At 44.7% G+C, this 11,561-nt stretch overlaps 1 long non-coding RNA gene across 1 annotated transcript; it reads left to right on the top strand.

Annotated features, from left to right (window-relative positions):
* Positions 1-4,754: 4,754 nt before the first annotated feature.
* On the top strand, positions 4,755-11,045 carry LOC126060800 (uncharacterized). The gene is made up of 3 exons (XR_007513658.1): positions 4,755-5,004; positions 9,580-9,804; positions 10,641-11,045. It is a non-coding gene; the product is annotated as an uncharacterized LOC126060800 (long non-coding RNA).
* The last annotated feature ends 516 nt before the right edge of the window (positions 11,046-11,561 follow it).

An 11,561-nucleotide genomic window follows, 5' to 3' on the forward strand; every position in this document is an offset into this window, starting at 1 on the left:
AGAACTGTCCTCCACGGGGTTTTCAATGGCTGTTTTTCAGAAGCAGATCACTAAGCCTTTCTGTTGAGGCACCTCCGGGTGGAATAGAACCTCCAACCTTTCAGTTAGCAGCCAAATGTGTTAACAGTTTGTACCACCCAGGAATTCCAGGGGAAGGCAGAGCATTCCCTTAATTCTACCCCTGCTAAAAAGACCCTGGCACTTGTGGGAGAAGCCATCTGTGATACTTGAACAGCCTGCAGGAAGGGTGCACGTCCACCTCGAATGTTTCCTGTCTTTCTAGTAATTTCCCATCGCTCATGCCGGAGACTGATTAAAAACAAGCGCAAACCTGGTAGTGATCCTTTTACAGCTGGACCCCTCACGCTCAATCTCTGAGTGAGTGCTAGGTGGGATCAATGTGACCCAAGGGGAGAAAGCAGAATGTTACATCACCCCCGAGAAGAGGAAGAGAAGACAAGTGGCCCAGAGTTCCTGTGCTGTTGACCCAAAACTCTGCTGTAGCTGAGTTACAGGCTAGGCTGACCTGGGTGAAAGGCTGTGCAGGGCCTGGAAAGCCAGAGCTGGTCGGCATGAGGAACCCGAGGGTCACTTTTACTGGCCTCCCTTTTATTCTCATGTAATTTGGGGAATTTGTGGGGAAAAAATGCCCTGACAGGACTGCCTTTGGCAAACCATGTACAGGTGCACCTCAGTTTCTCCTTTGCAAAGGGATGTGCAATAGGTATGCTGTGGTTTTGAGACTGATAGGAGGCAGAAGAGGCCAAGCCTCATGAGGCCAAGCTACCAAGTAGGGCTCCTAGAGGTGGCCACACCACTCTCTCTAGATCGGTGGCTTCCAAACTTGAGTGTGCATCAGATCCCTTGGAGGACTTGCTAAAACAGAGATTGCTGGGCCCCACCCACAGAGTTTCTGATTCAGCACATCTGAGGTTGGACCTGACAGTCTGCATTGACAAGGTACTAGATGTTGCCACTGGTCTGGGGCAACACTTTAAGAACCACTGCTGTAAACTTCCCCTGCCCAATGGAAAGAAGCCCTCTGAGATGATGCCTACTTACCAGGGTGGAGCACAGTCAACCAAGGTTGCAGCCTCCAGGATGAGTACCTTTCCCTCCCTCCTGTAGGGGTCAGGCTGGTTCTGCCTCAGCCCTAGAGAAAGGGCCAAGATTATTGCGAAGCTGACTGGTAACAAAATGCTCCCATTTCCTGACAACCTTAGATAAACGTTATGGCCACAGTGTGGGCCTGGGTCCCAACCCTTGCGTGAGATGCTCCTTTAGCCTGGGTGTTCCCAGCCTGGGCTGGCGGGAGGGAAGCTCTGCAGTTGTTGGACTCCTAAAGGCAGGGAGTGTGACTTATTCGCTTTCACGCTACCAGTGCTAGTAGTACAGTGCCTGGCCCAGAGTTAAAAAACACAAGAACAAGAACAGTTACTGACTCATGGCGACCCCATGTGTGTCGGAGTAGAACTGTGCTCCACAGGGTTTTCAATGGCTGATTTTTCAAAAGGAGATTGCCAGATGTTTCTTCCAAGGTTTTTCTGGGTAGACTCAAACCTTCAACGTTTTGGTTAGCAGCTGAGTGTGTTACCCATTTGTACCACCAAGGAACTCTTCCTGGCTTAACATCAAACCAAAAAACATCAAGTCCCAATAAATGAACAAATTATGGTCATGAATATTTGTGCAAGAGCTAGTGAAAAAGAAGGGCAGAAGGTGATGGAATGAGTGCTGAGTATGGTCAGTCTAACAAGCCCCGACCTCTCTTTCTGAAAGTAGGACTATCTTCTGAAGCTGGTGATTCTTTCTCCCCTATGAAACTATCCATGATTTCATAAAGGCTAAAGCATATGGAAGGAGCCCTGGTGGTGCAATGGTTAAAGCACTCAGCTGCTAACCAAAAGAAAAGACTTGGCAATCTGCTCCAGTAAATATTAAAAACCCGTTGCTCTTGGGTCAATTCTGACTCATAGCAACCCTGTAGGATAGAGGAGAACTGCCCCATAGGGCTTCCAAGGCTGTAATCTTTAAAGAATATTGAATATAGCATGGGCTGGCAAAAGAAGGAGCAAATCTATCTTGGAAGAAGTACAACCAGAATGCTCCTTAGAAGCAAGGATGGCGAAACCGCATCTTACATACTTTGGACATGTTGTCAGGAGGGATCAGTCCCTGGAGAAGGACATCATGCTTGGTAAAGTACACGGTCAGCAGAAAAGTGGAAGACACTCATTAAGATGGATTGACACAGTATCTGCAACAATGGGCTCAGACATAGCAAGGATCGCGAGGATAGAGCAGGACTGCGCAACGTTTCATTGTGTTATACTTGGGGTCGCTATGAGTCAGAACCAACTTGATGGTGCCTAACAGCAACAATCTTTACGGGAGCAGAGTGCCACATCTTTCAGTTAGCAGCCAAGCACTTCCACTGTGCCACCAGGGCTCCTTCCATAAAGATTACAGCCTAGAAACCCCTGTGGGCCGGTTCTACTCTGTCCTGCAGGGTTGCTGTAAGTTGCAATCAACTATGGCGTGCATATGGACTGGCAGAGGGCTGGAGAGCAAGATCAAGCCAGCAGGGGGAGCCTCTACCTTTGCACTGGAGGCTCTTAGCCCCAAGGAAGGCAATTGCCCATCCAGCTGTTCTCATTAAAAAAAAAGAAAAAAGATCCTGCTATACTGCAAGAATGCCTCAAACCTTTTTAAAAACAAGGTGAAACTAAATAAGTGATACACAAAAATTTCCCAAGCGAAATGCAAGTTTTCTATTGGTAAAACAAACAGAGACAGACAAAATCCACAGGCGGACTCCTTCAACAGATAACTCTCTCCTGAGGAAGCCTGTCCGGCTCACGGACTAGCCCAGTGTGGATAAGGAAGGCATTGCGGGGACACGGAAGGAAGCGCAGAGGCTCTGAGACAGTCCCAGGTATTTTGGGGAAAGAAAGAGAAGACCAGGCTGATTGGAAAAGAAGGCTCCTCCTCTCCACCTCTTCCACACCATCCCTCAAGCTATGAAGCCAGATTTGGATGGAGTACTCAAGGTGGGCCTGAAGGGGCCACCGTAGCAATCAGATCATCTAGCACACTCCCTTTTCCATTGCTGACCCCCAGCTATTCAGAAGATGTGAAAATGGTATCCTACTCTCACCTGATTAAACAGAGAGATGCACCTTCACAGGGGACCCACCGTCAGGAGGAGAGGCCTCGTGGTTGGTTCTCTGAGGGGTTCTGGGCTTTGCGAGGCTATTTCCACACTCTCTCAAAGTTCCTCTAGTGGCCAATGGGCATGATCAGGGTTAGAACAAGCTATGGATATAGGACAGAGCAGGTTTACGTGATATGACTGGACATCTGCCCACAACAGACCACTGGAGCAACAAGTGAGCCTCATTAGCAACATCTGTCCCCTACACTACATTGGTAACTGGATACACGATTGAAATCTTAGCATCATCATACGGCACTTTTCACTAAAGCAGCTCCCCAAGTTTCTGTGACCCTCTCCAAAACCGGTCCTCCTGTATTGTCAACAGGCTTAGCAGTGCCACCGTTCACAGTGTCATCTAAATAAGAAACTTTGTCCTTATTTTTTCTTCTTTCTCTACCACCCACATTCAGCCAGCCAAGAAATCCTGATTACTCTACATCTAAGTCTTAAATAATCTCTGTCCTCTTCCCTCTGTGGCCACTAGTCAGGCCTCATCTGGACTGCTACCAGACTCTGCCTTCTCTAATCCCACCACTGATACTATTCCAGGTGATCTAAAAATAATATTTGACCACGGCGTTCTTCTGGCAGAAAACCACTGATGGCTCCCCATTGCCTACAGAGTATAAGGCCCCAGTGCTTTCAGGAACGAGGCAGGATGTGCATAAATGAATGAGTTCATGAATAGAAACAAACAGACTGGGAAGAGGAATTGCAGGGTAAGAGAGTTTTCTTGGATTCCTGTCACGTAGGAGACCACCCACTGTGACTCCTATAAGCCTTCAGTGTCCAAGAGCTGAATTTCAGCCAACAGGGGAATAAAAGTCATATTTAAAATTTTTATTCCAATATTGACTTTGAAAAATTTATGCCACCCCAGCCAGGCATGTTTCTTATTTCCTTCCTCACTTTCCTTGTAGGTTCCAGAAGCACTTTGGGTTGCTTCTCAAACTAAGTTTAATCTAAAGAGGAATGAGATTTTACGTGGTCAGCCCCATGTGGTCTGGCAGACTGCTCCCCCTGCCCAGCCCCAGGTTCTTTTTAATAGTAAGTTGAGTGGGTAGCTTCACCAAATTTCCCTTTTAGCCCTTTCCCAGCCTCCAGCTGGTGAAAAGAATATGGCCTCAGAAACAGAGAAATGTTTTTTCTTCTAACACAGGCCCTTGTCTTACACTCACCTTAGAAAAACATCTCTTTTTCTGAACACTCATACACATACACACTGCTTCTCTTCTCATAAAAGCTGCAGCTCCTATGTTTTTGTCCTTGATGTATGCAGTTTGGGGGTGGCTGGCCTTTGCCACTGTACTCACAGGAGCTGACAAGTAACCACTTGCGAGTGTCACTGGTGCTGTGACTGGAGTGTTTCGGGGGTAAGATGATGAGAATCTGGTTTTGTGTTTACGCACCCCGGCAACTGTCTTGTTTACCATCTCTTTGGTCAACTTCCAAGCCAACAGCACCACACCCATTGACACCGGGCTCCATGGCTGGTTGCTGACAGGCTGGCCTGCCAGTTGTGAGGAGTTGTTACTTTAGCTTGAGCAATTGGTGGTTTCATTTGAGGAGCAGCTTTACAATAGCCCATCGGGGTTTCGCCTGACAAAAATACTTAACTCTCCATGAGGCAGTGAAACCAAAAGGTGTGGCTGTGTACCGACCAGGCTGTCTGCTTTTCGTCTTGAGAAACTGATAAATATTATGTTTGCCTAATCCATTCGGATTTATTAAGATCCTACCATGTGTTTGGCATTGATCCAGGCTTCAGGAACCCAAAGATAAATAAGGTACGGTCTGCCAGGAGTGACAGATACATGGGCAAGTGAGTATACTACAGAGCTGCCTGGGCTAGAAAAGCTGGCGTGAGGGAAGTGCTGTGGGAGCATAGAGGAGGTGGAGGACAATTGGGGAATGGTTTGTGGAATTGTTGATATTCGAACTGGGTATAAAAGTGGGGGAGGGACATTTAAAGAAGAACGTGTGCCAGATACTGTGTTTGGTGCTTTACCTGCATTGACTCAGTCCATCTTTACAAGTCCTGTGTAATAAGAGCTATTATCACTCCATTTTACAGATGAGGAAGCAGAGGTTTAAGGGGGTTAAGTCACTTCCCTAAGATCACAAAGCTAGTAAGTCAAGGAGCTGGGACTTGAGAAATCACGAGGTACATTGTTGTTGTTGTTAGTTCTGTCCAGCTGGTTTGGACTCATGGCAACCCCATGTGTTACAGTGTAGAGCTGCTCCATAGAGTTTTCAAGGCTGCAATCTCTCGGAAGCAGATCACCAGGTCTGTCTTTCAAAGTACCAACCTTTCAGCTAGTAGTCGGGTGCTTAACCATTTGTACCACCCAGGGACAAATACCCAGTAAATGTTAGCTATTATGATTATTGGAGACCCTGGAGGCGAAGTGGTTAAGTGCTACAGCTGCTAACAAAAAGGTTGACAGTTCGAACCCACCAGGTACTCCTTGGAAGCTCTATAAGGCAGTTCTACTCTGTCCTTTACGGTCACTATGAGTTGACTTGATGGCAATGGGTTTTTGGTTTATTATGATTATTATTTTTTAAATTATGATCATTAAATCTAGGGCTGCTGTCTTCAAAGTGCATGTCTCTGGCCATTACATTATCACGGTTCAAAAGGTATGTGAAAGAAACTTATGTCTGGGTCTTATCCTAGATCACTAGTGGCATGAGTCATTTTTGGTGGTGTTTTTACAGTTCTGAGTTAAATCTTGGAGCCTTGCTTAATGTATGAAGAAGGTAGAGTCTTAGGCTCCCATAAGTCATAGGATTGACCCTTTCTCCCTCTTATGTATTCCTCTGCCTTCAAGCTGCTCCTCCTGCTCTTTCTCTACTTTTGAAAAATCTGTTTCTTAGTAAAATAATAGATTGTTCAAGTCAGAATCTTGGACTTTGAAGTATGGGAAGAACGATGGAGACCATTTTAGCTCAACAACTTGGTTTTACAGATGCAAAAACTGAGGCTGAATTAATCAAGATTCTTTTAGCTGCAAGTGACAGAAACTAATTTAAACTACCTCAAGCAAAAAAGGGAGATACAGTAGCTTTCAGCGGTGAAATTAGCCTCAGGGATTAAAAAAAAAAAAAAGTCACTAGCTTATTTGTGCTCTCTTTTTAACCACAAATCTTATTATCCCTCCTTTAGAGTGTGATGTCTTCAATTGTTCTTCATTCTTTTATATGATTAGTAAGATATGGCACAGCAACATATGGCCCAGGGTTGCATCATTCCATCTTAGTGATTTCACATGAAAGAGATAACTTCTCTCTCCTTGTTTCAATGTATATAAATCCCAGGGAAGATTCTGATTGGCCAAGCTTGGGTCATATGGCTACTTCTTGGACCAATCACTGTAGCTAATGGGATGTACTAATATATTAACTAGGCCTGGGTTTCATGCCATTCCAGTGTGGGGATAGGCTGGAGTGGCAGGCACTATGGAAAGCAGCCCCACCAGAATCATATGTTGCTTTACGAAGGAAGGATGATTGCTCCTACCAAAAGGGCAGTGAGGTAGTCAGCCTTCCAAGATGGCCTTCTAGTGATTACCACTCCTCATGATATCCAGAACTCCCTGAAATCCACTTCCCTCACCTTGATTGTGGTTTGGACCCAGTGACTCGCTTCTAATCAACAGAATATGGCAAAACTGGTGGGATATCACTTGTGAGATTATTTTACAAAAGTCAGTACAGATAGTTCCCAACTTACGATGTATTTGAGTTACAATGAATTGGACATACAACCGTCCTTTTTTTTTTGGTGGTACATCTTATCGTAAGTAATATGTACTACATACAATGTTTCAGGTGTAATTTGTTGATGCTATCATTCCCATGCCAACCCCCAAAGACAAAGATCGGATTTATAAATCTTAAACCAAAAATGTCTCCTGAAGTCTTCTTAATACCGAGCAATAGTTTAACTAGTAAAAAATGTCTGCCTTCAAAGTTTACAGTGTACCATAAAACATAAAACAAGTATTAACTTGTTCTTAGTTCAAGTTGGTTCAAGTTGGTACACGAGACTAAATGGGATGCTCTGGCCTAGAGGTGGGATGAGAAGGCAGAAAGGGATAGGAGCTGGTTGAATGGACAGGGGAAACCCGGGGTTGGAACCAGGGAGTATGGTATCACATTATGGGGGCTGCAACTAGGGTCACAGAACAATATATGTATAAATTTCGGTATGAGAAATTAACTTGAGCTGTAAACTTTTACCTGTTGTTGTTGTTAGGTGCCGTCAAGTTGGTTCCGACCCATAGATACCCCATGCATAACAGAATGAAACACTGCCCGGTCCTGAGTCGTCCTCACAATTGTTGTTATGCTTGAGTTCATTGCTGCAGCCACTGTGTCAATCCACCTCATTGAGGGTCTTCTTCTTCTCCGCTGACCCTGTACTCTGCCAAGCATGATGTCCTTCTCCAGGGACTGATCCCTCCTGACAACATGTTCAAAGTATGTAAGACGCAGTCTCACCATCCTTGCTTCTAAGGAGCATTCTGGTTATCGTTCTTCTAAGACAGATTTGTTCATTCTTTTGGCAGTCCGTGGCATATTCAATACTCTTTGCCAACAACACAATTCAAAGGCGTCAATTCTTCTTCGGTCTTCCTTATTCATTGTCCAGCTTTCACATGTGTATGATACAATTGAAAATACCATGGCTTGGGTCAGGCGCACCTTAGTCTTCAAGGTGACATCTTTGCTCTTCAACACTTTAAAGAGGCCCTTTGCAGCAGATTTACCCAATGCAATGCGTCTTTTGATTTCTTGACTGCTGCTTCCATGCTGTTGATTGTGGATCCAAGTAAAATGAAATCCTTGACAACTTCAATCTTTTCTCCGCTTATCATGATGTTGCTCATTGGTCCAGTTGTGAGGATTTTTGTTTTCTTTATGTTGAGGTGTAATCCATACTGAAGGCTGTGGTCTTTGATCTTCATTAGTAAGTGCTTCAAGTCCTCTTCACTTCCAGCAAGCAAGGTTGTGTCATCTGCATAATGCAGGTTGTTAATGAGTCTTCCTCCAATCCTGTTGCCCCGTTCTTCTTCATATGGTCCAGCTTCTCGTATTATTTGCTCAGCATATAGATTGAATAGGTATGGTGAAAGAATTCAACCCTGACTCCACCTTTCCTGACTTTAAACCAATCAGTATCCCCTTGTTCTGTCCGAACAACTGCCTCTCGATCTATGTAAAGGTTCCTCATGAGCACAATTAAGTGTTCTGGAATTCCCATTCTTCGCAATGTTATCCATAATTTGTTATGATCCACACAGTTGAATGCCTTGGCATCATCAATAAAACACAGGTAAACATCCTTCTGGTATTCTCTGCTTTCAGCCAGGATCCATCTGACATCAGCAATGATATCCCTGATTCCATGTCCTCTTCTGAAACAAGCCTGAATTTCTGGCAGTTCCCTGTCGACATACTGCTGCAGCCGTTTTTGAATGATCTTCAGCACAATTTTGCTTGCATGTGATATTAATGATATTGTTCTATAATTTCCACATTCGGTTGGATCTCCTTTCTTGGGAATAGGCATAAATATGGATCTCTTCCAGTCAGTTGGCCAGGAAGCTGCCTTCCTATTTCTTGCTAGGCACAATAAAAAAATAAAAAGGTCTGCTTGAGCATTATGCTCTTTTAAGAACTATCTATATAGGGTTGCTTTGAGTCGGAATCGACTCAACAGCAATGGGTTTGGTTTTTGGGATTTTATATGGGATCAAATAGACAACAACAATTCAAAACATTAGGTAGGAACCTTAGGAGGCAGTGAGTTTAAATGAGACAGGAACAACTCAGAAAAGGAGCGTGAGAATGGTTGCACAACCTGAAGAATGTAATCAATGTCATTAAATTGTACATGTAGAAACTGTTGATGTATGTTTTGCTGTGTATATTCTCAACAACAAAATAAATAAAATTTAGGGAAAAAATTGGATTTATAAAGATTCTGGTAGTAAAAGGCAATAATAATGAAAACTAAAGAACCTTGGTGGCACAGTGGTTAAGTGTCCATTGACCGAAAGGCCGCTTTGTGGGAGAATGATGTGACAGTCTGCTTCTGTAAAGATTACAGCCTAGGAAACCTTATGGGGCAGTTCTACGTTGTCCTGTAGGGTTGCTATTAGTTGGAATCAACTCAATGGCAACTGGTTTGGTTTTGGTAATAATGGAAGCCAAAAAAAAAAAAGTCAAGTGTTCGACTTACATCAGAACCAACTTATGATGGAGTTGTTGGAATGGAACCTGGTTGTAAGTTGAGGACTACTTGTAATCTATTTCTGTCTCTTTTTATCTTTCCCTTCTTCCTTCTGGTAAAGCCAGCTGCCATGTTGTAAGCTGCCCTGTGGAAAGGCCCATCTGGCAAGTAACTCGCCAACAGCCAGCAAGGAACTGAGGCCCTCAGCCCAACAGCCTGTGAGGAAGTGAATCCTGCAAATGACCATCAAGTGAGCTTGGAAGTGGACCCCTGAGCCTGTGATGATGGCAGCCCTGGTCAACACCTTGATTGCAGCCTGTGAGAGACTCTGAGCTGGATGATCCAGGTAACCCACAACCAGATTCCTGACCCACAGAAACTGTGAGAAAACAAATGTGTGCTGCTTTAAACTGCTAAGTATTGGGGGTAAATTGCTATAGAGCAATAGGGAACTAATACAGGGAGGAGGGACATTGAACAGACAGAAAAAGCTCACACATATCAACCACAGAACCTACTGGAACACAAAATACAATCATTGTTTTGGTTTCTGAATATCCTAATCCTTCCTTCTCAGACATTTCACCTAGTCTGTCTTCCCCCCGCCCCTTTTTCTTCCATGTCTTTTATTTCTTCCCACCATACTTCCATAAAAGCCAGCAGGAAAGGAAATAGAATAGGGAAGGAACTATGTTAAGAAGCTAACATTAATGAACACCTACTATGTGTCAGGAAACACTGGTGGCATAGCGGTTAAGTGCTACAGCTGCTAACCAGAGGGTAGGCAGTTCGAATCCACCAGGCGCTCCTTGGAAACTCTGTGAGGCAGTTCTATTCTGTCCTATAGGGTCGCTGTGAGTCGGAATCGACTCAATGGCAATGGGGTTTTTTTTTTTTTTTTTTTAATCTATGTGTCAGGAGATCTGGCGGCATAGTGGTTAAGAGTTTGGCTGCTAATCAAAAGGTTGGCAGTTCGACTCCACCAGCCACTCCTTGGAAAGCCTATGGAGCAATTCTACTCTGTCCTATAGGGTTGCTATGAGTTGGAATCCACTCGAAGGCAACAGGTTTCGTGTGGTACTATGTGTTAAGCACATTGCAGACCAGTTTCCATGACTTATTTAATCATTCTCTCAACTTGATGAGGCTGGTTTTATTAGTTCTATTTTTTTTATTCTACAGATGGGAGTCCCTGGGTGGTGCACACAGTTACTGCACTGGACTGCTAACAGAAAGATTGGAGGTTTGAGTTCACCCAGGGGCACCTCAGGAGAAAGGCCTAGTGATCTACTTCCAAAAAAATCAGTCATTGAAAATCCTGTGGAGCACAGTTCTGCTGTGACACACAGGTGGCCGTGAGTCAGAATCAGCTTGATGGCAACCGGTTTTATTCTACTGAAAAGGAGGTTGAAGCTTGGAGAGTTGGCATAACTTGCTCAAGATCACTCTTTGGAAAGTGGGAGCAGGAGGACACAAGCACAGTTCTGTGTGACCCCAAAGCCCATTGGCCCCACTGCAGCATGCTGCCTCCTGGCAGGCAAGTCCTTGTTTTCATTCAATAACGGATCACTTGTACCTGCTGGCAGGGCAGGGGGCTGCTCCCACCTCAGGCCTTCACTCAAGAGAGCTGACCAATTTAATTGTGCAGCCTTCACTGAATCACTCTGTTCTTTCCTTCCAGCGCCAACAGGTAAGTTTCTAACCAGACCTACTGCCAGCTAAATGAGTCCCATGGGAAAGAATCCCTTTTTCACTCTACAAGTCAAATTGCTTCTGTGCTAAACCCAAGACTGAGCATGGCAGGTAGGGTACAGAGCCATCTGCTCCCACGGGATCTGTGACAACCCTCGTTTGCCGAGGAGGGCACACTCACCAGGGTGAGGAATTTCAGGGCCCAGAGGTCACTGTTCCTGGACCTCTATGCCAAGAACCAGGAAACTCCAGCCTTGACTTCTCCTGTACCAGAGGAGAAACCCAATCAAGCAGCGAGGCTTCTGTCTGCAGGTATAACTGATTCCTTCACCAAGAAGTCATCACAAAGTTTCATCAGCTGAAAGAGAAATTGATGAGAGAGACCAGAAAATGTACAGGCTTAATTTTCAG

Source organism: Elephas maximus, chromosome 17, assembly GCF_024166365.1.
Source record: "Elephas maximus indicus isolate mEleMax1 chromosome 17, mEleMax1 primary haplotype, whole genome shotgun sequence".
Taxonomy (NCBI): Eukaryota; Metazoa; Chordata; class Mammalia; order Proboscidea; family Elephantidae; genus Elephas; species Elephas maximus.